Raw genomic sequence first — 27,413 nt, 5'->3', positions numbered from 1 at the left:
CTGTAAATCCGGGAAAGTGGAGACTCTTGGAGAGCCTGTCCCTCGTTCCTGGTGTAGACCTCCCTTCTCCCCTTCTTCCCTCGTCTCAGGGGACCAAATGTCTTGGGCCGGCCCTGCTGACCCCCCTCCAGGAGTAAGTCTGCCCAAGGGGGCTGGGACGTCAGCTCAGGCAAATGCAACCCAGGGAGGGTTTCACCCGGAAGCCTGTGCCCCCTATTTCATCTTTGCCTCCTTTTCTCAACCTGGCCCTGGAAATTCGGCTGGTGTTTCTCTCCCTTCTCCATAAGGAAAGCCCTGAGCACCAGCATTCCCTGGGTGGTTGCCAAATGCTGAGGGGTGAGCACTCTGCACATGCCTGGGAGTAAACCACCTACCAGCTCCTCTTAGATTTCCTTAGGTGAGAGAAAGGGTTTCTAGAGTGATAGCCCAGTAGGTGCCTCCAGAACTCATTGGAGGAAGAGTAAATGGTGACCACCACAGCACTGTCGAAAACGAGGACACAGATATCATTCAATGGCTCTGTGCTAATTTAAGGTAATATTAATTTGTGTGTTTGGAAGTATGGTTGATTCCCAACCCCATCAATTTTATTATTTTATCTGTTTGTAAAACAAAAAACTGCAAAGTGGTTTACTATCAAGTGTTGTATACATTTAATGAAATAAATAAACAAATGGCCAAAGGCAACTTAAAAACAATTACTGTAATTTAAACAGAAATATAATACTTCTCACCGTATTTAGGTGACCTGAATGCCTGCCTAGGCTGCTGTCCAAATGCTGACTGTTGGGCATTTGTTTGAAAATTGCAGCTAGACTATAAAGCCGTTTAAAGAATGCTGTGTCTGCTATGTCTCTGTTCCAGCACTCTTTTGTTTAATCAAATTTCCACTATACTTTTCTTCAACAAGGCTACACTTTCTGAAAAACAACCTATTCACAATGGGCTTCAGAAACCACAAAGTTACTGTCTAACAACCTGCAGATAAACACACTCGCACATATTAATTAATTAATTACAGGTCGTTCAAAAGAGCACCCGCATTGAAGTATGATTTCTGGTAAAATAACTTATGGTGAAAATAATTTTTAGGCAAACTTAATGAATGGAAGAGTTATGGGTATTTAAAGAGCTTAGATGGTTATTTAAAGATTGCTCTTTCAAAATATACATTGAGCTGTTGAAGCAAATGTCGACACAGCTCCACTTTTTCTGATATATGCAGGCATAACACATTGCCCGCAGTCAAACTGGATTTATTTGAGTAATATAATAATTTTAATATTTGAAACGGAAATGAGATGAAGTGGGTGTTGATCAGGGAGAGAGAGCTTTCTTGTCAGTAGAACCCCAGCTATGGAACAGCCTACTCAGTGAGTCTTTCCTGGTGCCATCTTCTCTAAATCATCTAGTGAAGACCTTTTGGTTCACCCACATGGTTTACTTCTTTATTGAAGCTTGGGTGTTTTATTCTCTCTGTGATGCCATCCATATAAGTCGCAAACGATGTTTTTGGTTCTCTTTTATTTTTGGTTGATCATGATTTTTAATTATTATAAATCAAGAGAGATCCATTTAGTCAGAAATACGTCCCTCTCAATCCCTACCATTTCATTTACTTATGTACTGCTTTTGAAATGAACCTCACAAAGTGGTTTACATCAATATATCAAAACAATAAGCATCCTTTAAAAATGTAATAAAAAAACCAAAGGCAGTGATTTTAGGATTGTAGCATTCAAAAGTGTAGTTTAGTGGGAGGATTTTTTCTCTCCATGCAATGCAAAATTTTATAAATTTCTGTCATGCCACCTCTTATTCAACTTTTCTCTAAACCAAAAAGTTCCCAATGCTCCAACCTTTATCATTAATCCATCCACTAGATCTGTCTTCTTGCCCTTTTCTGAATTATCTGAACTGGAGATCTGTGATAACACATCACCTGCTTGTATGCATAGGGTGGGATGGGGGAAGCAATTTATCCCTGTCCCGCTCCCCCACCCCAGTCCTAATTGCTTTCTAAATTGCTGTTTCCTTTGCATGGCAGTGGTGGGAAGAAGGTGGGAAGAACGCTGCGTGTTTTGCAGTAGACCAGAAAGGACTGCTGACCTCACCTCCCCGTGTTTATAAATACAGTAACCGCAAAATAATCCCTCTCCCCCTCTACATTATACTGCTCAGATGAAGAATACTTGAGTTAACCAGGAACGAATTTATGTGTGGAATGCCTGTGAGCTCCCATTAATTCTGATTCTCAAAACAAGTCCCTGGGCTCATAATTCTTGTATTCCAAGTGTATGGTTTTTGTACTAAGCTCTTTATTGCTGGATCCTAGGTTCTAGTTAAAGGGAGGGAAGCGAATCTCTTGCTGCATGGTGCCTGTCACTTCCAATCCCCTTATCGGGCAAATATTAGTTCTGAGTGGGCAACTTGGATGGGGAAAATAGCATGGTATTTACACTTCTTCCCCAGACCACAAATAGTTCTGAATCTCTACTCCCCTCCCCTCGTTTGCTATTTAAAAACCCAACGGCAGATGACTATTACAGTTCTCCCAACATAAGTCCCAAGCAGTGACAGACTTACATTTTGGGGGCCCTGAACTTGAGCTGTTCTGGGGGCCCCTTCACATCTAGCAATGAGTTATGGATAACCACTGTTGTCTTCTTCAACAGATCACCACATTTAAAGAATCAGACTTTGATTAGAATTTCTGTTCTGGGTTGTCTCACGTGTCAAAGACCCTGGTGTGAATAAAAATGTTTAAGAATGTGGACTAAATTCAGGTCTGGGGCCCCTCTGGGATATGGCGCCCAGCATCTTAAGATTCATTGGTTTCGTAGGAGATCTGCCCTTGATTCCAAGCTGCTCTCTGTATAACATTGGCAAAATGCCAGAATCTAGATGCTAGAACAGCTCTAGAGAGATAGGAAAATGTAATACAATAGATAAAAGGCAAGATTAGAACAACTCCCAATTGAGATTAAAAAGCTAAGGCTGGAGGATAAAACCTGCAATAAGAACAAGATCCAAAGCTGAAACTAAATCTAAATGTCTTCACCTGACACATAGAAAACATTAAAGTGATGCCAGGCAAGGGGGAGGACACCATTATCAGGGGTGCCAACTTGAATAAAATAGTGGGGGAAAGCCACATCCCACATACTTTGTCACATGGAATGGCACATACACTCCATTTGAATGGCAATGCACATCAGTTCTCCCAACATCAGTCCCAAGCAGTGGCAGACCTACATTTTGGGGGCCCTTTGGCTTGAGCTGTTCTAGGGGCCCCTTCACAACTAGCAGTGAGTTCTGGGTAACCACTGTTGTCTTCTTCAACAGACCACCACATTTTAAAAATCAGATTTTGATTAGAATTTCTGTTCTGGGCTGTCTCACGTGTCAAAGACACTGGTGTGAATAAAAATGTTTAAGAATGTGGACTAAATCCCTCTGAGATTAGGCGCCCAGAATCTTAAAATTCACTGGTTTCTCAGGAGATCTGCCCCTGATTCCAAGCTGCTCTCTGTATAACAAAGGGAAAATGCCGGAATCTAGATGCTACAACAGCTCTGGAGAGAGAAATAAATGCAATACAATAGATAAATGGTAAGATTAAAACAACACCCAATTGAGATCAAAACGTTTGAGGATAAAACGTGCAATAAGGACAACTAGCTGCAACTAGATATAAATGTCTTCACCTGAAACATACAAAAACATCAAAGTGATGCCAGGCACGCCTCTCTGGGAGTGGAAGTTGCGGGATTTATTTCCCCACATCCATCTCTCTGAATGAGGGAAAGAGTTGAGGGGTGGAGAGCAGAGGGCATCATGACGCAGGAGAGACTGCTAAATCTTAGAGAAAAGAAAGGTACTAGGTGGTGTGTCATCTGGTGTGGATGAGGAAAGACTGCAGCGTTATCGGCTGCCCTGGGTGGAATCTACACATAAAAAACACTCTGCAAATGCTTTTTAAAAGAACATTTTGAAAAATATATTGAATTTCCCACAGCTCACCACTCGGAAAAAAGTTTCCTCGCCGATTCTGAATCAGCATACTTAGGATTAGGGTTTATCGGTACACTTTATAGGTTTATAGGTACACCTTGTGTTAATTTTCTTATGCAAAAATAACAAAGAATGTACCAACAGGGAACCATTCTTGATTAACAAACTGCCAGGGACTGGGAACATTCATTGTATGAGCTGGAAGGTTTCAGGACGTTTTCAGTTCCTTTGAGGATCGGAGGCAACTATCCTGCCCCGGGTGCAGGGCGGAGCGGCAGGCTATTTGGATGCCGCAAGTCCCTGAAAGGCAGAGGAAGATGCCACGTGAAAGTTGTGGGGATAGAAAGACAGAAAGAGAAATAGTGGAACTGAACAAGAAAGGAAGCACCAGCAACGTGTGAAGCAAACCTAGGAAACGGAAAGCTCGCTTTCCCTCAGAATGCAACCCCCTTGCAGTTACAAGCGACAGTGCCTTGAGACTGTGTAGATTCAGGATTTGGTTGCAGCTTCTGTCCGGGGCTGAATACTCCGAGAATCTAACATCACCCGCTTGGGCTTGAAATCCCTACTGACTTCTTGGCAAGAGGAGTTTGCCTCCCCTTTATTTGCAGTGGTGTTACTCACATTCTTCCCTTCAAGTTTTTGCACCACCTTAACCTCTAAGCGGCTTACGAAGGCATGAACATGATCGATAAACGTCAAAGTGAAAAACATGCAAAATGCAATTACAGTTAAGGCAAAACCACTCATTAAAATTCATAGCAACTTTTTGCAGGTAAAGGAAAGGAAACAAAGTTTATAGCAGGCGCCGCAAAGGGTGCAGTGAAGGCGCCTGCTTCATCTCCGAAGGCAGGGAGTTTCAGAGTGTACTTGTTGCATCTAGGCTTCTTGGGCAAAGCCTTTCAACATGCCTAAGTCTTGGCGCATCTCTGTCTGTAAAATGAAAGCTTCATAATAATATTTTTAAAAATATCCCCAACCCGTCGTTCCCCAACCCGTCTTCTCAATTCCCTTCTTTTCAACTCTGCGTACAAGCCTATGGGGCTATTTTCCAGTTTTGCTAAGGGCTGATGCCAAGGGAAGGGTGCGCTCCGGCCAATCTAGATTCGTCAAGCAGCGCTTGAAAAGTGAACTTGAAACTCGCTCCTCCCCAAAAGCCGCCTCCCCATTGGAGCGCTTCTCTCCAAGGAAAACGCGCCGGCCAATTGGCAGCCAGGAGGGGCTATAAAGGCGCCGAACTCCAGAAACCTGGAGCGGGCCTTGAGGAGCAAGGGAATTTGCAAGCGAAAAGCAGCTTTGTTGGAAGACAGCGAGGCAGCGCATTTGCAAGATGAAAACCACCAGCCGAGGTAAGAAGAGAGGATTGCTAAGAAGATTTTTAGTTCACTTGTCTTTAAAAAATTGCTCAAATGATTGATATAAATTCAGGGTTTCATAAACGAGGGTTTTTTATAAAGGAAGGTTGTTTCTGTTTCTGAGTCAGGATCAGGGTATAGGAAAGACCCATTTATGGTAGCCGGGGAGGGATTACACAGGGGCTCAAATGTCTTCGGTTGGAAACATTTCGCAAGATTGGTTTTCACATCTTTACTTGTAAGCATGAAGCATTTACTGCATGAAGCATTTACACACACACTTTCTGACTATTAAATCCCTTTCACATAAACGGGATTAAATTTCCCAATAAACGTGGTTTGGATCGGCTGCGGAAAACGATGGCAGGCATAGAAATAAGAGCGTAAACGTATTACCTAAAATTCTATGGTTTGTTTTCATTCAAGCCTTGCTCAGAGCAACCGGAGGTTTATTTAAAGGTCACAAAGTGCGTGGATTTCAATGTCAGGTACAAAAGCCTTCCTGTAAAAAGCGAAGGCTTTGCCCTTCTGCGCTCTGCCCGGTGGGTGGTCAGCGGGGCGGTTGAAAGAATTGCCACTGAAGCCGGGGGTCGTTTTACGTAGTGGAACCTCAGGCAGCGCCCGATTCTGGGGGACTTGCTCCCGTGCAAAGGCAGGCGATGCAGCCCTGAGCTTTCCATGTCGGGACGAAGGTCGCTTCTGTTGAAGCCAAGCACTTCCTTCAGATTTGCCTCTTTGTCTTTTACCAGAAGGAGGCTACCCCAAAGTCGGAGGAGATAGGAGAAAAAGGACCGTTTTCACCCCTGCCCAAATCGAGCTCCTAAAAAAGTCCTTTGAAGAGAACCGGTACCCCGGATACGAGACTAGGGAGGCGCTGGCGAAGTGCATCGGAGTCGAAGAAGATCGTGTGCACGTAAGAATTGGGATGGTGGGGGCTCCCAATACCTCCCTAAACCGCACATACTGGAACAATTTGAAACGCTCCGAATAATCCTTGCGTAGTCGAAGGCCTTAGTTCTCCCGGGTGCCTCTCAGCTTATCGCGAAAGGCGCCTTGTTCAAGAGCTAACTTCCTCTTTCTTGGATCTTTTTTGGGAGGGGGTTGTATCGTGGATGTAAAGGCTTATTATAAAGGGTGGGTGGGTTGTGCTCCCTCCTTTTCAAATTTAGGGAGAAATTGTGCGCATACTTGTTCAGAAATCCTGGTTCCTGATTAAGGCTTCCTTTTCCTTCCCAGTAAATTTATGCACAGCACACATTCATTTGATGCAGATTCTGACTTTAAATCATTTAAAAAAAAAAATTCAGGGACCCAGCTTAGAAATCTAATTTCTGCAATGGATGGGCTTAGTGCTAAAAGTACATTAAATCTGGTTTTATAGGCTGCATTCGCAGCCTGATCCACTTAACACTAACTCCCAAGGTAATGTGCAGAGGACTGCAGCCATAAGCAGCTTGCACTGCGGAGACTAAAACGAGTTAGGCTGCATTGCTTTTTCTGGCAAAAGTTGAGCAAGTATTTAGTTCTCTCCTACAGAGAAATTGGCATTTAGAAATATATATATATAAACCCTTCCCTGCCTAGTCCATTACCCCCAGGACACTTGGGAGGCTGAGGCAGAAGACCCCAAACAGGGCACAACAAATGGGTAGGTCTTCTGAGAGAGCCATTTAAAATTACTATTACTAACTTTATGGAAATTGTAAAACAATTGCCAGGCATAAAGTGTTGCCTTCCAGCACAAATGCACACAGAGATGTTAAGTCTTGTATGCAGCCGTCCACTTGGCATTAACAAACGCTTGACAATTTCTTACAGATGAAGCTCACATCCACAGGTATACTTCAGTAAAGCGAGTCTTGTGGAACTGTACACTTGTGCAGCTTTTAAAGGTGGCTTTTTCTAATACTGCAGAACAAAATACAGCCAAATAGCACAATACAAAACAAGTTAACATAGGTTCTCCCACTGTAATATACTAATCTTTGTTTGGTTGTTGTACCTGAAAGTGAAATTATGACCTACCCGTTTGGAATAATGGGCATTTGGTTCTCTCCTTTCTTCTGTTCAGATCTGGTTTCAAAACAGAAGGGCCAGGAAACCAAAGAGGATAGGTTCCAGGATAAGGATCGGGAACCAGGCTGCAGCTCCTTATAGCCGGAGTGAGAGAACCCATCCAAGACGCAGCCTGGACAGCAGCCCAAGAAGCAGTCCAGCAAGCAGCCAAAATATTCACACGGAACAATATTGTCAGCCACAGAACTTTCATTATGCTGAAAGCTATAGAGAAACAGGGTTGTGGCAGCCACCTCTGAACAACACGCAACCGGGAGAGTGTGCCCCGCAACAGCCGAGCTCCCTGGAATTGAACCATGCCTATTACCAGCAAGCTGCTTTTTGTGGAACTGGGCTTTGTGAGACTTCCCAGGCGAGCAACTGCCCAGTTCCATATTACGGTGCGGAGGTGGTGAGGCAGCCTCCACCACCATCTGATAACTTCTTCATGGCATCAAGCACTTACACTCCCTGGTCTGCAACGGGGAATTATTCAGCTACAAATCCTGGACAAATGCAGAATGTTGATGGAAGTGCTTCGGACTCTCAGTTTAAGCCAAGCGCTTCCTTCAGATTTGCCTCTGTCTTTTCCCAGGAGGAAGTTACTCCAAAGTAGGAGGAGATAGGAGAAAAAGGAAAGTTTTTACCCCAGCCCAAATCGAGCTTTTAAAGAAGGAGTTTGAAAAAAACGTGTACCCCGGATACGGGACTAGGGAGGCGCTGGCGAAGAGCATCAGAGTCGAGGAAGATTGTGTGCACGTAAGAAGAGGGAAAGTGGGGGTTCCTGGGACTTCCTTAAATCGCAAATACTGGATAAATTTTAAACACTCAGAATAATTCTTGCGTTGTCATTCGAATGCCTTTGCTCATCCAGGTGCCTCCGAGCTTAACACGAAAGGTTCCTTAGTCAAGAGCCAAATTCCTCTTTCCTGAGTTTTTGTGGGGTTTTATTTCGGGGGGGGGGGCTGTTGTACCGTGGATGTAAAGGCTTTTTTTAAGGGGTGGGTGCGTTGTGTCCCCTCCTTCTCCACTGTGCCCATACTTGTTCAGAAACCCTGGTTCCTGATTAAGGCTTCCTTTTCCTTCCCATTCAAATTATTGGAGGAACATACTTTCAAATATCAAAGGTTCTGGCTTTGAACAGTAAAAACTCTTAACAGACCTGGTTTCAACTCTAATTTGAGGATAAAACCATCTGGTTTTCTGGGCCACCTTTATAGCCCGATCCACCTGACCGAACTCCCAAGGGAGTGTGCATAGGATATTCCTATTAGGATGGCAGCTTTCAGCACCTTGCATTGAGAGACCAAATGTGCAGCATTCATCTGGAACCACACTTAAGCAACATTGCTTTTCTAGCCATGTCCCGCAAGTCCCTAGTTCTCCCACACTGAAAAAATTACACCACACAAGGCACAAATATTCGGCGGTCCTCTGAGCTATAAAGTGAAATTATGACCTATCCATTTGGAAATAATGGGCATTTTCTTCTCTCCTTTCTTTTGTTCAGACCTGGTTTCAGAAACAGCCTGGGGAGTAGCCCAAAAAGCAGCCATGCAGCTTCCATTATCCCGAAAGCTTTTGTTCAGACCTGGTTTCAGAACTGAAGAGCGAGAACAAAGATGACTAGGTCCAAAACAATGATCAGGAACCGAGCTACAACTCCTTATAGCCGCCCTGACAGAAGATGTCCAAGCACTCCGAGAAGCAGTGCAAGAAATCCGACGCAGCAACATTACCAGCCACGCAGCTTCCATTATCCCGAAAGCTCTGAAGGAGCAGGGTTCTGGCAGCCAGCTCTCAGCACCACGCAGCCAGGAGAGCCCGTCTATGCCGCACAACAGCAGAACTCCCAGGAATTGAACCCGGTTCATTACCAGCCAGCTGCTGTTGGTGGAACTGGGCTTTGTGAGACTTCCCAGGCAAGCAACTGCCCAGTTCCATATTATGATGCAGAGATGATGAGGCAGCCTCCACCATCGGCTGGTAACTTCTGTACTCCATCAAGCAGTAAAACTCCCTGGTCTGGCATGGGGAACACTTATGCAACGGGGAATCATCCAGCTGCAAATCCCGTGCAAATGTTGCCTGAAGATTACCAAAATTGGCAGCAAAGCAATATCTTCCCTTCTCCCGACACCTTCTAGGGTTACTCATCCATATAAATGCATATTTTATTTTCAATAAAATTTGTTATTTTAATGCCTTTTTCTGGGATCATCGTCTGGCTTTCCTTTTACTGAAGCATTCTCTTCCCTTTGCCCAAGCAAGCTAAAAGCACTTGTATACTGAAATAAAAAAAAAAAAGCTGAACAATTGGCCACTTGTTCAAATTAGGACCAAAGTCAAAGTCTGGGGTTAGAACAATTGGGTAAATGTTTCAAAAGGTTCCAATTTGGCTTTTGTTTTTGTCGGGTTGATGTGGGTTAAATGTTTAGTTGGGGTTGGCGGTTACTTTAATTTGGGTATAAGTATAAACTGTTCATTATTGTTATTATTATAACAATTATTTATTATTACTATTGGTTTCTTGGTTTGCTATTCAAAGTGTTAAATGAGGGTGGTAATTGAGAGTATTGGGAATGCCTTACAAGATTCCAATCTGTTTATAATGCTACACATTATCACTTCATCATTCAGTATTTCCTCTTGTCCCTAATCTTAAACCAAGCTAATCCTTGCTTAGCTTCTGACAACCAGACAAGGGACCAATTCTGTTTATGCGGTTCAGGGTTTGCTTTCCCTCTGCTTTCCAGCCAAATGGTTCTGAAACCGGGTTTCAATTCCACGAGCTTATTTCTCTATTTCTATCCCACCCAGGGGCGCCCACTTGAATAGAAGATGGGGGGCGGAGCAAGGGACCTGTGTGTAGGGATTGGGGGGGTGCAGGGATTGTGGGTGCCCTTAGAGCATCGAGGTTCAAGGTTCCCTGGGACCTTGAGGCGACCCACCTCCTCCTTCCCCCTCCGCCCTCTCAGCCCCCGAGACCCCCGCGAGGGAGACCAGCCTGAGAGGCGCAAAGGCACCCGAGTGAGGGGGGGTGTCTGTAGGGATTGGGGGGTGCAGGGATTTGAACCCTGCCTGGCCTCAGGCCAACACGCTAATACGCCGCCAAATATATATATGCCTGAGGGAACATGGAGACCGGCTGCGAGATAACGCTTCCCTCTCGACATTGTCTTCCCTTATTACGTTCCCTCAGCATCAGCGCTATAACCAACGTCTTGCTGGGGCAACGAGGGGGGGGTTGTGTGTGTGTCGCCCTCTTCCTTCTCCCTGGTCTCCCCGCTTCTCCCCCCCCCTCCCCTCGTTCTCCTCTTCGCTCCCTCTTAACACAATGACCCCCCCCACCCCATCCCGCAGGGGGGACCCACCCAGGAGGCGAGATAAGCGCATTAGCATGTCCGGCCTCTGAGAAAGGCTGCCCCCTCTCGCCTTCCATGCTGCTCCTTTCATTCCTCCATCCTTCTGCTCCCCTCTGGCCCCTCCAGGCTTAGGGGGGGGGACCCGCTGGGCTGCCCTAAATCCGCCTCTGCTTGGAAGTTTTTTCTCTCTTTTATTTTTGGTTGATCATGATTTTTAATTATTATAAATCAAGACAGATCCATTTAGTCAGAAATACCTCCCTCTCAATCGCTACCATTTCATTTACTTATGTACTGCTTTTGAAATGAACCTCACAAAGTGCTTTACATCAATATATCAAAACGATAAGCATCCATTAAAAATGTAATAAAACAGCAAAGGTAAAGTGCAAGGGGGAAAGGTTCGATGATTTTAGGATTGTAGCTTTTAAAAGTGTAGTTTAGTGGGAGGTTGGATCTTATTATTTTTTGTTAAATGTGAACCTCATTTTTGTTCCAAATTGTTGCTCCTAGACCAGTTTCTATTCACCCAGACCAAATGATTCTGCCACCCTGACCAGTTAATACTTAAACTCTTGAGTATTGCTTCATTTATGTGTGAACCCAGCCCATAACTATGGTTTATTTACTATGGTTAAATGTTCTAGCTAGTTTAGAAATCTTAGCTAATGTTAACCATAGCTTAGTGTTACATGTGAACCTGGATACCCTCCTTAGCTATGGTTAAAGTGCCATCGCCCAAAAGTTGCAATGTTGTCAATGAAGTGCTGCAAAAAATTCAAACTGCTCCCAAGATACATCTGCTCTCACTGTGCTTTTAATGATTCTATGATGCATTGAATCAAGATTTAACTGATTATCTGCCTGATGCCTCAGTTGTAACCATGGTATATTAACTATGGTTAATGTTAATAAGGGGTTAGTGTTACGTACAACCAGGCCAATGACATGTTCTAAGATCTGATCAATAGCTTCAGTAAGAATTTATAAACTAGTTTGTGAAGGTTTTCCTTCTGGTGGTGTTTTTTAATTTCTAATGCTAAGATGCCTAAAAGAAAAATCTCTGGTTTTTTTTTAAAAAAAGGTGAGTTTGAATACAGTAGTTTATTAAATTCATTATAGATGTTATCCCAGAATTCCCCAATGACCACATATGGTAAAATAACCCCACATCTGTTTTACATCTCCAACAAATCGGTGATCCTCCTTTATACATTTTTGCTAGTTTCAAGGGGGTATGATGCCATCTATATAGCATCTTGGGATGTGGGTGGCACTGTGGATTAAACCACAGAGCCTAGAACTTGCCGATCAGAAGGTCGGCGGTTCGAATCCCTGTGATGGGGTGAGCTCCCGTTGCTCGGTCCTTGCTCCAGCCAACCTAGCAGTTCAAAAGCACGTCAAAGTGCAAGTAGATAAATAGGTATCACTCTGGTGGGAAGGTAAACAGCGTTTCTGTGTGCTACTCTGGTTCACCAGAAGCGGCTTAGTCATGCTGACCACATGACCCGGAAGCTGTATGCCGGCTCCCTCAGCCAATAAAGCGAGATGAGCACCGCAACCCCAGAGTTGGTCACAACTGGACCTAATGGTCAGGGGTCCCTTTACCCTTTACTTTATATAGCATCTTCATGGTGTTTTCCCTAGAAGAACCACATTCTAACATGCAGCACATTGTTAAGACTGGGCCTGATTTCTGAGTTCACATAATGTGTATTGATATCCATTCCACTGTACATTCTATTACCATTGCCACTGCCATTTCTAGAGTGCTGAGAGACTAGAGTGCTCCAGTTTTCTCAGGAACAACGTTTTGTTTTTCTTCACAATACTAACAAAGCCTTTTGACTCTTGGCAGTTTTTTGTTTTTTCCCCTTAGAATGCCTTTGCTTTATTTTAATTCATGACATTTAAAATTTTGTGCAAAACAAGCCAGACATTTTAACACACAAGGCATTTGCGATCAGTTCCTGACAGTACTGATTATTTAAGCAATCTTTATTATTATCCCTTAACAACACAGTTGTGGCAGTTTGACTCCTCCCACCAATGGGAACAAAGGCTTGCTAGACAGCTGATATCAATCTAGACTCAATGTCTGGAGATCAGTGATAAGGCATCACATGTTTGCAGCTGAGGGGGTGGGTGGAGTCAGAAAGAGCTTGAAAGGGGATTTTTAACCCTTTCTGCTTTGTTTTCCCCCACCAATCTGAATGGCTTCCCAAGCTTCTATATTCTTCACATGGCAGGGATGGCCAGAAGGTAGATAAGCTCTAGGTGATTTTAAGTAGATCAGAAAGGATTTCTGACTCCCCCATGTTTATCAATAACAGCAACAAAGTAATCCCCCTCCCCTAAATTCAAAATTGTAGGTTCTATACAGTAAAAAATAAAATAAAATAAAACGGGAAGGGGAAAAACAAATTTGCTGCATGGTGCCTGCAACCTCCACCCTTCCTGTTGGGTAAATACTAGCTCTGAGGGGGCAACTTGGGTGAAATGGCATGGTGTTTTAAACCCATTCCTTAGCACCGCAAACAGATCTGAATCCGTAACTACCACCTCCCCCCTCCCATGTTGTGTTTGCCATTTCTAAAATTAACAAGAAATGAGTTTATTACAGATAAACTTACAAAATTAGGTCTGGCTTGGTTCCAAGTCACTTTCTGTGTAACACAAGCAAACAATTTTTTGTGTAGGAAGTAGATTTCACATATTGCATGGAGTAAATGTATGGAGGTGTGGGCTTTAGAATTTGCAAATGGATGATAGATTTGAATGACTCCCAATACATGGATTGAGTTCCCAGGCCATTAGTTGTTTATATCTACTCAGTAAAGAAGTAAGGAGTTTTGTTTTGTTTTGTTTTGTTTTTAAAAGAAGCATGGTAAGAATCAGAATGTATTGTAAATCTATTACATTCTTTTTTATTCATTTTTGCTTTTAACAATTATCATCTCACATAAATCATAGTCATTCTACACACAGGATTCTCTGAATCCCAAGACTTCCCTCCACCTTTCCATGGTTTCCCAAGATCTTCTTTTCCAACTGCAACATATAATATTCTCCATATTTTCTTAAAACTCAGTTTTTACCATAGTTCCCACCACATTGCAAGAGCTGTTTGGAATCCTACCAATGTTTTTAATTGTTTGCAGTGTTCTTTTAAGTAACTTATAAAGTTTTCCCATTCTTTATTAAATTTATTGTCCCCTTGATCTCTGATTTTCCCAGTCATTTTTGCCATTTCGGCATAGTCCATCATCTTTATCAACCATTCTTCTTTTGTAGGTACTTTGTCCTCTTTCCATCTTTGGGCAAATGGCGGTTGCTGTAGCATACATAAATTGTCTATTCTCATCCTTAGGTATTTCTGGATCTAAAATTCTTAGTAAGAAAGCTTCAGGTTTTTTCACAAAAGTAATTTTAAACATCTTTTTCAACTCATTATGAATCATTTCCCAATATCCTTTTGTCTTCTTGCACGTCCATCAGGTGTGGTCAAATGTGCCTTCTTTCTTTACACTTCCAACCTATATCTGTAGCTGTTCTATACATTTTTGGTAGGAGTTCAGTATCAGAGATACATCACTTTCATATAATTCTCTTTCAACATACAGCATGTTGTAAATTTTAAATCTTCCCTCCATAATTTTCCCATGATGCCAATTGTATATTATGTCTAATATCCCTTGCCCGTAAATCTACCACATTCTGATTCTTGCAGTGCATTTTAAAAGAATCTCCTTTTGAAATATGTATGATCAACAATCCCATTTCTGCATTGATCGTGAAGAACTTCTGCTGCAAGAATTTGACTATGCACTTTGGAAAGTATGATGGTTGAATTGAAAATGAGTGCCTTTTGTCTTGCCAGCCACAGAATTTTAACAAGGCCAGCAAGTTGCTAACCAATCAGAGAATCAGGAAGCCATCTTAAAATGCCTACAAAATAGAAAAGGCTTTGTCAAGTGTCTGAAGTTCAAAAGGCAGGAGAGCTGTCTAAACTCAGTCAGAACTGGGTCCATAATATTGAATGCCTAGAATCTGTAAATTGCAAGCTGTTCATCTGAACCATGGGGGACCACCACCAATGTCTTCCCTGAAAACCTCAGTCATCCAACTGTGATATAAGGGATCAGATGGGCTGCATCCTCCAGAGACTCCTGTAATAGCTCCTTCACCACTCTTTTCACCATGTTGCCCAAGAAGGGGATATTTGCAAGCAGATGGTGGTTGTCGTAAAGCACAACAAAAGGTGCAAGAGGAGGTTGCAACGGGCACAATGACACTTTTTCCTCTCATGCCTTTGGGCCGGCTCTCACTTAGGTAAATTGCCCCGACCTCACTGAACAACCCTTTACCCGAAGGTTTATTTCCCTTTTCCCTTAAAATTTCTAGCCCCAGAGTATCCTGTGGAGGACCTTTGTGAAGGGGTAACTAGTAAGTTGGAGTCTCAGACAGGTTTTCTTTAAATAAACAATAAAGATTTATTTAAGGCAAGATAGTATATAACACAAATGGATTCAACTTAGGTTAGTTCAGAAATAAAGTGCAATTTCACTTTAAATTTGTCCTCAGTTGTTTTTGCATTATTGGTTTGGTTCCTTGATACTTTCTTTCAGTTATCCACCCCCTTTAACAATCCTGCTCCTGAGGTACTTTAAGTAATTGACCACAGGGCTCTCCACACTCCCTCCCTTCACTGGGTCTGGGAGTTTCTTCTTTTCCTTAGAAGAATCTATCTCTCCCCTCCAGACTAGGTTTGAGTCCCAAGTAGGCTGTTCCTTTCCAGCTCCTACTTCTCCTGGCTCAACCTCTGCCTCCCAGTCTATTCCTCCTACAGGACACCACACTCTGTCCTTCACAATAGGCTCAGAGTGGAAGTTGTTTCTTCCAGAGCCAACTCTTTCTCCCATTCACTCTTTATACCTCAGCCTGTCTCCTAACCTGCCTCCCTAGCTATCTCCCACCCTCTCCAACCACAATTCCAACCCACTTCAACCAACCCTCTCATCAAACTAACTGTCTCTCCAAAGCCTCTCCTTTTAAACTCTCCCTCCTGGAACCTCGGCCAATCAGAGGCTGCCATTTATTAACAATCTGCAGGCAGGAAAAAAGAAAAAAAGAAACAGTTGTTGATCCAACGTGGCCAGCAAAACCAACTTGTTCGTCACAGAGGTTTCTTCAGGGATTTATGTACTACTGCTTGACCAAAGGGAGCAGGCCCCTGGATACACTTGTCAGCTTTAGCAGCCTGGATGGACAGAGATCAAGAGAACAAGAAGCTGCTTGCAACATTGCAAGGGTCCTGTTCACATCGGCAGAAACAGAAACAGACATTTATCCCACAAAATGTGGGAAGGTGCTGCACTTCCTAGAATAGCTTCCTTTTACTTCTCTTGTGGCTCAACTGTATTTACAACTGTTCAATTAGCAGAAATGTCACCAGTGAACTGTTTCCCATCACTGTGTCTTCATGGCAGCAAGACATGGAACTAAAGGCATGAAGTGGTACCAGAAAAATTAGCAAGCAATATTAGTTACATATAATATATCACAGTGGTTTACATTTGCATATATATATATATATATATATATATATATATATATATCACAACATAATTAAAATAATTAAAAACAAACACCAGCAGACCATTGTGGGCGATGTGCTTTAAATTGCCTGCAAAGGCTTCGTGGGACAGAAAAGTTTTCTGCCCATTCATGAGTTGCAAGCATGGATACAACCATAAGCAAAGAGATGGAAGCTGGAAATGAGCTGATGCAAGAGCCAACAGATCCACTGCAGATTGCTGGCCACTGGGAAAACCTTATTGCAATGATGTAGAATGTATAGTTTGCATGCAGAAGGTCCCAGGTCCAGGTCCTGGTGTCTCCTGATCAGACTTCCACCTGAAACCCTAGAGAGCTGCTCCACAGTGTAGAAGCAGAACCATCAGATGGTGAAGTTGGCAGGGACCCTGAGGGTCATCTCTTCCAAGCCCCTACAATGCTGGAATCCTATTGTTTTTCTACAAACAACAAATGGGTAGTTTAAAAAGACCCTACCATCAGAAACCATTTTCTCCATTAAATGCATAGTTTGGAAACTGAAAACACACTCATTGAAGACTGTTGGGACGCAACCAGAGTAATAAACCAAACAAACAACGAACTCTATAATATTATTTCCTTGTGGTCTCAAAATATGAGCAACCCATAATAATCATGAACAGGTAACAACCCTATCATTAAAATTTGCAGTGTAATCCTTATGATTATGATTAACTATTAAACAATCAACATTAACTTGCATAACAGCACACAACAATACAAGATTTACACCACACACTGCATCCTTACAATCTACAACTACTTTTCAAAGAAAGAGGAAAAAGGAAAATAAAGAAAAAGGTAAAGATAAAAAATTAAAGTAATTAAAATATAATTCCGATTATTCTCATTGTACTATTTCTCATGTTATTTATCACACAGTGCCTTATTGTTGTTCTGTTTTCCAAAATCTTATCAAAGAAGTTCTATTGTATTTGTTATCACAATAATTTTTCAAATATTCTTTAAATACTATCCATTCCTTATTGATCTTCTGCATCAGGTATCCTCTAACTCTCGCTGTCATCCTTGCCAATTGTAAGTATTCTATCATTTTAACCTGCCATTCGGTTTTTGTGATGGGTCTTTTCACTCTTCCAATTCTTCGCCACCAGGATCCTGGCTGCTGTTTTTGTGTACATGAAGAGTGGTCTGCTATTTTAAAAAAATTCTGTTGACATTATTGCTAAAAAGAAGGCTTCTGGTCTGGTCTCTTTGTAAATGGGAATTTTAGTATCTTTTTAAATTCATTACTAAGATTATAGCACACTGTAAACTTCATGTCCACTTCCATAATTTCTTCCACTGGTTCATGTGAATATTCTATCCAAGTTCTTGGGCCCAACGCACCAGGACCGCTTTTTTTTACCTTTTCTTTTACCTCCCACTCAAGATATAGATTGTACATTTTTGAAATATATTTTCCTTTGGATTGGATTAGTTCTTTTTCCAAATCTGATATCTTATTTTCAAATCCTTTTTTTAATCTATACTTAATCTTTCATTGAATTGAAAATATGGTAACTAATCCATCAGGTACAACCTAATTTCTTCAAACTTCTTCAGCGTCAATTTGTTATTGTTTTCTTCTAATATCATTCTATACATTGGCAGTCTCCTTTCATATTTTTCTTTTTTACTGCCATGCCTTCTGTCGGTGAGGTCCCCCAGGGGGTCTTTGGTTGTAGTATTTCTTTATATTTTCTCCCATATTTTATAAGGGGATTTTCTCACTATATGGTTTTAAAAAAAACTGTGTACCGTCACCTTCTCATAGACTAAATACGTGTGCCACAAAAATAAAATCCACTGAATTAAATGGGACTTACTCCATAGTGCGTTTAGGATCGTAGTCTTAATTTAAAAAATGAAATAAAAAATAAACTTTCCTTGCAGTTGTGGCTGTGAATGCCTATTTTATTCAGTTGTATTTTATCCTTTTCTGATACTTTCCAAACAGCTCTGAGACTTTGGTAATCATCCAATTTTGGTTAACCTGTTCAGAGGAGAGGATTCAGGTCAATCTGTTATAAAACAAGAGTGACTACAGAACTGAAAGCCTCTCTTCTGTCTGAGATGCATTGGTGACACTTTCCTATCACAGGCCTTGGGTGACAGCCCATTAACCTCAAAACACCTCTTTATGAGTAACAGGCCATATAACAGGATTGTGGACAAGAGGGACCAGACGCTGTGGCAGAGACAGGTACCAACTTTGTTCCCGTATCTAGTTTAACATAATTATTACAGGAGCTAAGAATGTCAATAGAACCTGAGGGGCTAATTCACCTGCTCATCTTCCAAAGTAATATATGCCATCAGTTGCCTTCTAGCTGGTCTATGCAAAAGAATGAATGAGCACAAATCTGAAATGGCAGTATAGAAAAGCCAAAGAGGGAACATTTCACCTTCTCAGGATGCTCTGTCACTGACCTTAAGTGTGTTCATTATTGAATGACGTGACCTCAAACCATGAGACCATTGTATTACAATGCACCAGTGCTATTATTTGCAGATGGAATCAACATAATAGGGGCTGGGTTTACGGTTTTTAAAACCACACTGGATGTGCTAAAAACTGGTTTACAAGTGCAAAGATGTCTGTGTTATCAACTACTGTTTTTGGTGCATCACTGCAGTTTAAAAGGTCATTATCCTCAACTGTATAATTCAGCATTTAGTTTCCCTCTGATCTACAAGCTCCCCATCAATTGTGTCCCTGCAACTCAGGATAACCCTTTATGCATCCAATGAAGTGAATTATATTGTGTGTGTCATAATATATATTTTTTATCTTTCAGGTGCTACAAGACTCTTCTGTTGGTTTTGCAGAATTGAAAAGATTCGCCCTGCACCAATTTTACAATGATTGCTCACAGATTGAAATGGTGATCTGAAAAAGCCATTGTGAAATGGGTATGAATGAATGAATGAATGAATGAATTAATTAATTAATTAATTAATTACGGTCATAGACCAGAAAAAACAACAACGATGGTTTACAAGGGGAGTAATGGTGTCAATTAAAAATTGTAAAATTATACATAAAAGCAATACACATATGCACACACACACACACACACACACACGCACTACAATGTATGTATAGACTTAAAAAATGAGGGGGCTTGTCCAGGGGTCAAGTCTTTTACTTTTTTACAGCTAATGCCCTCCGCTTGATCGCAGCCGCAGAAAATTTGGCCACTTTCAGTGTTACTTCTGGGTTTTTATCTCCTAGTAGGATTTTCAGCCGCTGAGATTCAGATCGACCTGGAAATTTCTGAACAATAGGGGAAATAAACAGTGACCTGATATCCCCATAGAGGTCGCAGTGTAGCAACACATGTGAACAGTGGCGTAGCGTGGGTTGTCAGCACCCGGGGCAAGGCAAGTAATTTGCGCCCCCTAACCCGTGGATTTGCGCCCCCTAACCCGCGGATTTGCGCCCCCAAACCCTAACCCCCAGATGTTGCGCCCGGTGCGACCGGCCCCCCCTGCACCCCCCACGCTACGCCACTGCATGTGAAACCGTTTCCACCTCTTTCAGACCACATGGGCAGACTCGTTCAGCATAGGGTTTGCCCATGTATCTGCCCTTTTGTGCTAGATTCTACTGTCTCAAATGAAGGGCATCTCAGCCTGTGGTCTTTATCTTGCAGGTCATGATTACAACATCTTATTGTGCTTAAATAAGAAAGAAACTCTGATCTCCCTCACCCCCTGCTATGTGAAACACATTACCCTACTGTGGATTGTGGAGTTGTTGTTGTTGTTGTTTTCTAATGGGCCAGCATGGCTACTTTTGTTTTTAATTGAGCTTATTTACAATGGATAGAGTACTCGTCATCTCCAAGTGAAAGCAGCTTTTTCTTTCTTTTTTTAGGGATGAGGGACATACAGAGTCAGTATAGACTGAGTTCATCTTCTGAAGGCAAGGATATGGTTTTTTAGTTTGTTTTTTAATTGCATGCATTAAATGCTTGTTTTTATTTCTTTAACTGCAAATGATTCTGGAAGAAGATCTGGTCAGTTGGCAACTAATGAACTACTTGTAGCTATTTTATTCACAGATCTCTTGTATCACATCTAATTTGTGCATATGTGACCACCTTTCTGTATATAAGGTCTGTTTAGGAGAATGCCAGGTTTTCCAAGCATTAGCATTCTGCTCTACACTGTAGCCAACCATATCACTATGCAATACCAAAAGCAGGACACAGGTCAGGTAAGTACCCTTTTGCCCTGTTCTTTCCCAGCAATTGATATGCCTCTGATAGCGTATATCCATAACGATTAGTAGCCACTGATAGTCTTAGCATTCATGAATTTGCCTAATCTCTTGAGAAAGCCATCTAGGTTGGCAGCCATAATCACATCTTGAGTAATTCCAGGGCTGTGCTTACACACACAGAGAGAGACTAAGATGTGGACCCAGATCAGCCCTATTCCAACCTAGGTCACACCCAAGCCAGATCTGGTCCTATATCAGGGTAGGACTAAAGGGGCAGGGCAGGGTAGGACAAATCCACTAGATTCAGTTTGATCTGCCCAATCTAGCGCCCAGCCCCATTAAATTCCATAGTGCAGTGTTGAGAAATATAGTGGACTGGGCAGGTGAGGTTTTATGACATGGATTTGTCATATATTCCAAGCCTAAAGCCTATATCTCAGTGAATGGAGTAAATTCAGACTCATGCAGATTATGTAGAGATACTCAACAGAGATGTCCTCTATCTCCACTGCTGTTTGCACTTTCCACTGTTAGCAAAACTTGACCCATTAGCAGAACCATTTAGATCTGAATATATAATCAAATGAAGATAATGATATGCCAATAATGTAGCATTATTTGTGAAAAGCCCTGAAAAAACCATTTGGAGATGTCTTAGGCTTTGATAGATTTATACTCTTAGGCTCAGTTGTTTCAGGGTTTTTGCTGGGCAGTGGGCGGGGAGCATGTTGCAGCTGTTGTTGATTTGGTTGTGTATTAGTAAGTTCATTAGTAATTTAGACTACTTCTAAATTAGTTGTCCTAAGAGGGTCCAATTTAGAATCTAAAATTAACTGACTTATTTTATTATGACTAAACCTGGTTCAATCAAGGCTGAACGGCACAGAAGGCAAACTGTATTGGGCACAATCTAGTTCACAGGCAACCCTCCTATAAAGCTTCATTGAAGGCAATAGAGCACAAACCTGGGGGGGGGGATAAGGGCAAGAAAATGAAATAAAGTGTTCACAATATCCCCCCACAAACTTTTTAATAGATATAAATGCCCATGTTGCAGGCTAAGGCACATACAAGTTAAACTTAGATGTCTTTAAAGCTTTGGAAAACAACTTAACACACTCATGGTAGAAAAATCAATTAAACCTTATATCCCCATCTTACACTTCTGTTTTTTTTAAAAAATGGAAGACTCATGAATGGAAACCAAACTTATTAACACAGAAAAGTGTTACTAAATCTGCTTATACCAGGATCTACAAATATACTTTGGCATACAAAGAAAATACAGCAGCTTCCCACCACATTGATTGCCACCTACTCTAGCCTCAGATACAGAGACTTAAAAAGGAAAGGAAAGGGACAGAAAGCCATTGGTGCATTAAAATGTGTCTCAGGAATATTCAGCCATTAGAAGACTGTTACAGTAAATGGAAAGTTAAAAGAAGACTCCAGACAAGCTATTAAAAAAACAAACTTTATTCAAAACAAAATAAAAAAATTCCTTCCAGTAGCACCTTAAAGACCAACTAAGTTAGTTCTAGGTATGAGCTTTTGTGTGCATGCACACTTCTTCAGATACCACTAACTTTATTCAAAACATCGAAGTCATACATTAAAAGGCATTAAAAGAGGGAGCTTGGAAAATATGCACAGGATAGCAAGGAAGGAGTTGGGATGCTAATCTGGAACCTGAGTTAAAGAGAAAAACTGAGAGTACGAAACACTTCCATCAACATTCTGCATTTTTCCAGGCTTTGCCCGAGAAGCCAAGACACTCTGAGCAAGTACACTCTGAAACCCCCTGCCTTTTGAGATGAAGCAGGCGCCTTCACTGCACCCTTTTCGGCACCCTTTTCGGTTGCATTCTCTTTCTTTATTCTTCTTCTTTTATTAAAGATTTTCTTGTTTTACAGAAGTATGTGTAATGTCTCTCGTATTTTTTACATTTTTAAAATGTAACATTTTTACAAATCCGTTTCATTTGTTGAGACATTAGGGGGAGAAAAAAGGGGTGGAGATATGAGTGGGGGTGGGGTGGGTGGCGATGTTTCTATTATACTTAATTTATTAGGCTTTGGCGTCAGCGTTGCTTGTGCTGTTCACTTGTGTTCCTAACGGAGTTGCATTCTGAGTGAAAGCGAGTTTTCCGTTTCCTAGGCTTGCTTCACACGTTGCTGGTGCTTTCTTTCTTGTTCACTTCCACTATTTCTCTTTCTGTCTTTCTATCCCCACAACTTTCACGTGGCATATTCCTCTGCCTTTCAGGGACTTGCGGCATCCAAATAGGGACTTGCGGCACCCGGGGCAGGATAGTTGCCTCCGATCCTCAAAGGAACTGAAAACGTTCTGCAACCTTCCAGCTCATACAATGAATGTTCCCAGTCCCTGGCAGTTTGTTAATCCAGAATGGTTCCCCGTTGGTACATTCTTTGTTATTTTTGCATAAGATAATTAACACAAGGGACCCTCCCTAAGTGTATCTATAAACCCTAATCATAGGTATGCTGACTCAGAATCGGCAAGGAAACTTTTTTTCGAGTAAGAACTACATTTTTTACGGCTGAAAAAAAAGCTTCCGTGAAGGTTGGGGGCGTTACAGAAAGATGTGGAAACCTCAGCAAACATATCAGTACTGTCTCAGGAAAGATTATCCCTGAAGAAAAGAGGGCTCACATTGGGGGTGGGAGAGACACAATTAAATGTCTCTAATTTCTGCCATCATCATCGCTTAGAAGCTCGGTGTATTTCTGCAGAAGGCAATTGATATAAACTTGTATTCCTGTAAGGTACTTACAGTAGGGACTAGCAGAATTTCCCGGAAAACATTTACTTGTATCCTTTGGGATACAATACGTTGCAATCTATCTCAATATATTATTCATCATAGCGGTGGAACATCTACCTAGAATATAAGGGGGTGTCTTATTCGTTCCAGAATATAGAAATGCGTCCCAACTAATTTGCTTCAAAATTCTGTTATTTTGGAAGGGAGACTTAGGATGCTGTGCAAAGTTCTTAACCCGAGGTACTATTTCTGGATTAGCAGAGTCTAGAACCTGAAGTGTCTGTAACCCGAGGTACCCCTGTATTTCTAAGCATTCTTTTCAGGTGGTCATAGTATGGCTTCCATATAACATCCAAATCTAGGGATTGCGGCATGTTTTAGCTGTGAAGTAGACTTTTGGATTCATCAACGTTGGAATCCAAGTATGTCTGTTTATGGTGGTATGTGAAGTGGATTCCAAACCATTTATACTTGATAGTAAATATTTCCAGACAATTTGGCCTCGGCTAGGGACGCAGGTGGCGCTGTGGGTTAAAGCCTCAGCGCCTAGGACTTGCCGATCGAAAGGTCGGCGGTTCGAATCCCTGCGGCGGGGTGCGCTCCCGCTGCTTGGTCCCAGTGCCTGCCAACCTAGCAGTTCGAAAGCACCTCCGGGTGCAAGTAGATAAATAGGGACCGTTTACCAGCGGGAAGGTAAATGGCGTTTCCGTGTGCGGCTCTGGCTCGCCAGAGCAGCAATGTCACGCTGGCCACGTGACCCGGAAGTGTCTCCGGACAGCGCTGGCCCCTGGCCTCTTGAGTGAGATGGGCGCACAACCCCAGAGTCTGGCAAGACTGGCCCGTACGGGCAGGGGTACCTTTACCTTTACCTAGGGACATTAATATCCCATTTTTGAGAATCGTACTTCTATCTCACTTGACAGTCCTGTGAGGCTCCCACAATAAATGAATAAAAATCTCACAATCAAGCTGATTTCCAAGTCACGTCATCCTCAGTATTAGTTTCATATCTCAAAATGGGACAAAGATATGGTCTTCCCAAGAGGGTTACCAAACCGGGGACTGGGGGTGCAATGGTGCTCTTGAGGACTTCCACTGGCCCCCCAAAAACATCTGAGACACACATCTCCCCTGCTCACTGCCCTCTTCCTCAGCAACTGGGAAACTTTTTCGGAGAAAGTAGACCGTCCTTCACGAAAGCATATGCCACAATAAATTTGGGAGCCTTTGGCGTGTCAAAACACGGTTTGCGCTGTTAATTCAACACGTATTTTTCCGAGCAGAAACTTGACCTCCTGCTCCGTGTGTTTCAGTAGCCCTGAAGTTTAACTGTTCATTAAAACAACCACCAGCACAGGGCTAATCTCACATTGGCATTGCTGCTGTTCATATTAGGAAGTTACTTTGTGGTACATTGTGCTTGGAAAGTTGCCACGTTACAATTGACGCGGGGAAACATTGTGATCTTTGAACCTTGGAGGAGAAAGGGACATCAGGTATAAACGAAATAGTAATAGGTTGAAACGCAGCTATGTCTTTGATACCTCAACCCCTGCTGGCTTGTTTTCCTTTCCTCGTCCTCCTACAAATAAAAGCAATTCAATGTTCCGGGTTGCTATGTTCTCATGGTTTTTATTTACTGAATTTGTACTCCGAGCCCAGATCGGCAGTGCACACTTTGTGTGTGTGTGGAAGGATTGTGTGTGGGGGTGTGTGCTGATACGCCGCCAAATATATATATTCCCTGAGGGAAGATGGCGCCGCCGCGCCCTGTGGTGGCGCCTGGGGAGCGGCTACCAGATAACTCTGAAGGGCTTCCCTCTCGACATTGTCATCCCTTATTACTTTCCCTCAGCATCAGCGCCATAACCAACGTCTTGCCGGGGCAACGGGGGGGGGGAGGGGTGTCCTTCCCGCTCCTCTTTCTGTTCCCAACGGCCGCCCATCCCCCACTCCCTCTCGCTTCGCCTCAGAGATTCAAGGTTGGCGATGCGCGCCGTTTCTCGCCCAAACCGCCCCCGCGCATGCGCCCCTGGTCTCCCCGCTTCTCTCCCCCCTCCCCCCGGTCTCTTCTTCTCCCTCTTAACACAATGACCCCCCCACCCCACCCCGCAGGGGGGACCCACCCAGGAGGCGAGATAAGCGCATTAGTATGTCTGGCTGCCCCCTCTCGCCTCCCCCATGCTGCTCCTTTCATTCCTCCATCCTTCTGCTCCCCTCTGGCCCCTCCAGGCTCAGCGCGGGGGGGGGGGGAACGGGACTGGCTGTGTTGCCCTAAATCCGCCTCTGCTTGGAAGTATTTGTTCTCTTTTATTTTTGGTTGATCATGATTTTTAATTATTATAAATCAAGACAGGTCCATTTAGTCAGAAATACGTCCCCCTTAATCCCTACCATTTAATTTACTTATGTACTGCTTTTGAAATGAACCTCACAAAGTGGTTTACATCAATATATCAAAACAATAAGCATCCATTAAAAATGTAATAAAAAAACCAAGGCAAACTGCAAGGGGGAAAAGTTCAATGATTTTAGGATTGTAGCTTTTAAAAGCTACAAAAGTGACCTCCTGGTCAGTGTGTTTCAGTAGCCATGAAGTTTAAATGTTCATTAAAACAACCATCAGCACAGCGCTAATCTCAAATTGGCATCGCTACTGTTCATATTAGGAAGTTACTTTCTGGTACATTCTGCTTTGAAATTCGTCAAATTATAATTTATGCGATGAAACATTGTGATCTTTGAATCTTGGAGGAGAAAGGGACACCTAAACGCAATTTTAGTTAGGAAGAATCCTAAAAGTAATTATAGGAGGTTTGTTGGTTTGTTTTTTCAACTATTCTTCTGCCCGCTGATCTCGCGGTTGTCAGGAACATTATTCAGCAGCCACCAAATGCCTGAACAAACAGGAATATTTTCAAATTCTTAAGGAAACGCAATAATGATGAAGACGGGGCAGCTCACTAGAGAGAGCATTCCGCAACCGGGGAACCTTTTTAAATGGGCTGACCGTCCAGATTGAATTAAAGCAAATTAAACCAATACAACGGCACTGTCGTCTTATTTATTTATTTGGGTTTATAAAAGATTAACATACGAATCCTAACTTGCAGGTACCAGCTTGGAAAAGGCATTCTTAGTGCAAGGAATTCCTCTTCTAAGATGGCGGGTGCCCTTGAATATCCAATGCACCGTTTTTAAAAGAACGTAAGCTGTTTCCTAAGTCTTCAAAACCAGCGAAAAATGAGTGCAAATTTAATCATATGTTAATAAAATATAGCTTGCTTACATAGCTTAGATTTCTTTCTTCGGTTGCCGCCGCTCTTATGTATACAGTATAATTCGCATTTGATGCGATTCCTGGCCGTTGCCACTGCCTCCATCCAAGGCGATGTACAAATCTATTTAGACGAGGCAGGATGCTATGAGGGGTATTGGAATTCAGTTGTTCCAAGCTTCTTTGTCGATATGAAATAATTTACACTTGGTTCTTTTTAGAACAACAACAAAATCTTTTAAAAAGGAGAGTACCCGTTTAAGATACGAAGTGTTTGCTAATGTGTGTGTGTGGGGGGGTGTTCTTTGGTTGGACCTCGCAAGTGAGATTTTTGTACAATGCGGGTGTGGCTTGACAAAGAAAATGCGTAGCAGGCGCCCGAAATCTCTCTCTCTCTCTCTCCCCTCACCTCTCAATTCTCTTCCATTCAGTTGAAGAGTCAATTGCCAAAGGGGTTTCGACGGAGGGAGGGGTTAGACCCAGTTTGGCAAAGCAACCGATTTTTTGAAAGAGAGTCTAACTCTTTCTATTGGTTGAGAAGTAAGGGTGAAACGCAAAAATGATGAAGACGGGGCAGCTCCCTGGGAGGGCATTCCGCAACCGGGAAACCTCATATTGGTTGAGAAGTAAGGGTGGGGTGACTCCCTCCTATTGGTTGAGAAGAAAGGGTGAGGTTCGCCCACCGGAGATAAATGCCCAGACCGAATCCCCTGCA

At 42.5% G+C, this 27,413-nt stretch overlaps 3 long non-coding RNA genes across 3 annotated transcripts in view; 2 read left to right on the top strand and 1 right to left on the bottom strand.

The window, feature by feature from the left end:
- The window catches only part of LOC310845429, an 82,625-nt gene that overhangs the window by 37,619 nt on the left and 17,593 nt on the right, over positions 1-27,413 (bottom strand). The window lies entirely within an intron of this gene.
- LOC310845423 lies at positions 86-27,413 on the top strand. Its single transcript, XR_014564699.1, has 3 exons — positions 86-534; positions 26,535-27,324; positions 27,362-27,413. It is a non-coding gene; the product is annotated as an uncharacterized lncRNA (long non-coding RNA).
- Positions 18,465-20,508, top strand: LOC310845475. The gene is made up of 3 exons (XR_014564784.1): positions 18,465-18,611; positions 19,207-19,293; positions 20,065-20,508. It is a non-coding gene; the product is annotated as an uncharacterized lncRNA (long non-coding RNA).

This window comes from Podarcis gaigeae, assembly GCF_964106915.1.
Source record: "Podarcis gaigeae genome assembly, chromosome: 5".
Taxonomy (NCBI): Eukaryota; Metazoa; Chordata; class Lepidosauria; order Squamata; family Lacertidae; genus Podarcis; species Podarcis gaigeae.
The sequence above is the reverse complement of the archived record's forward strand: the minus strand, read 5'-3'. Positions and strand labels throughout refer to the sequence as shown.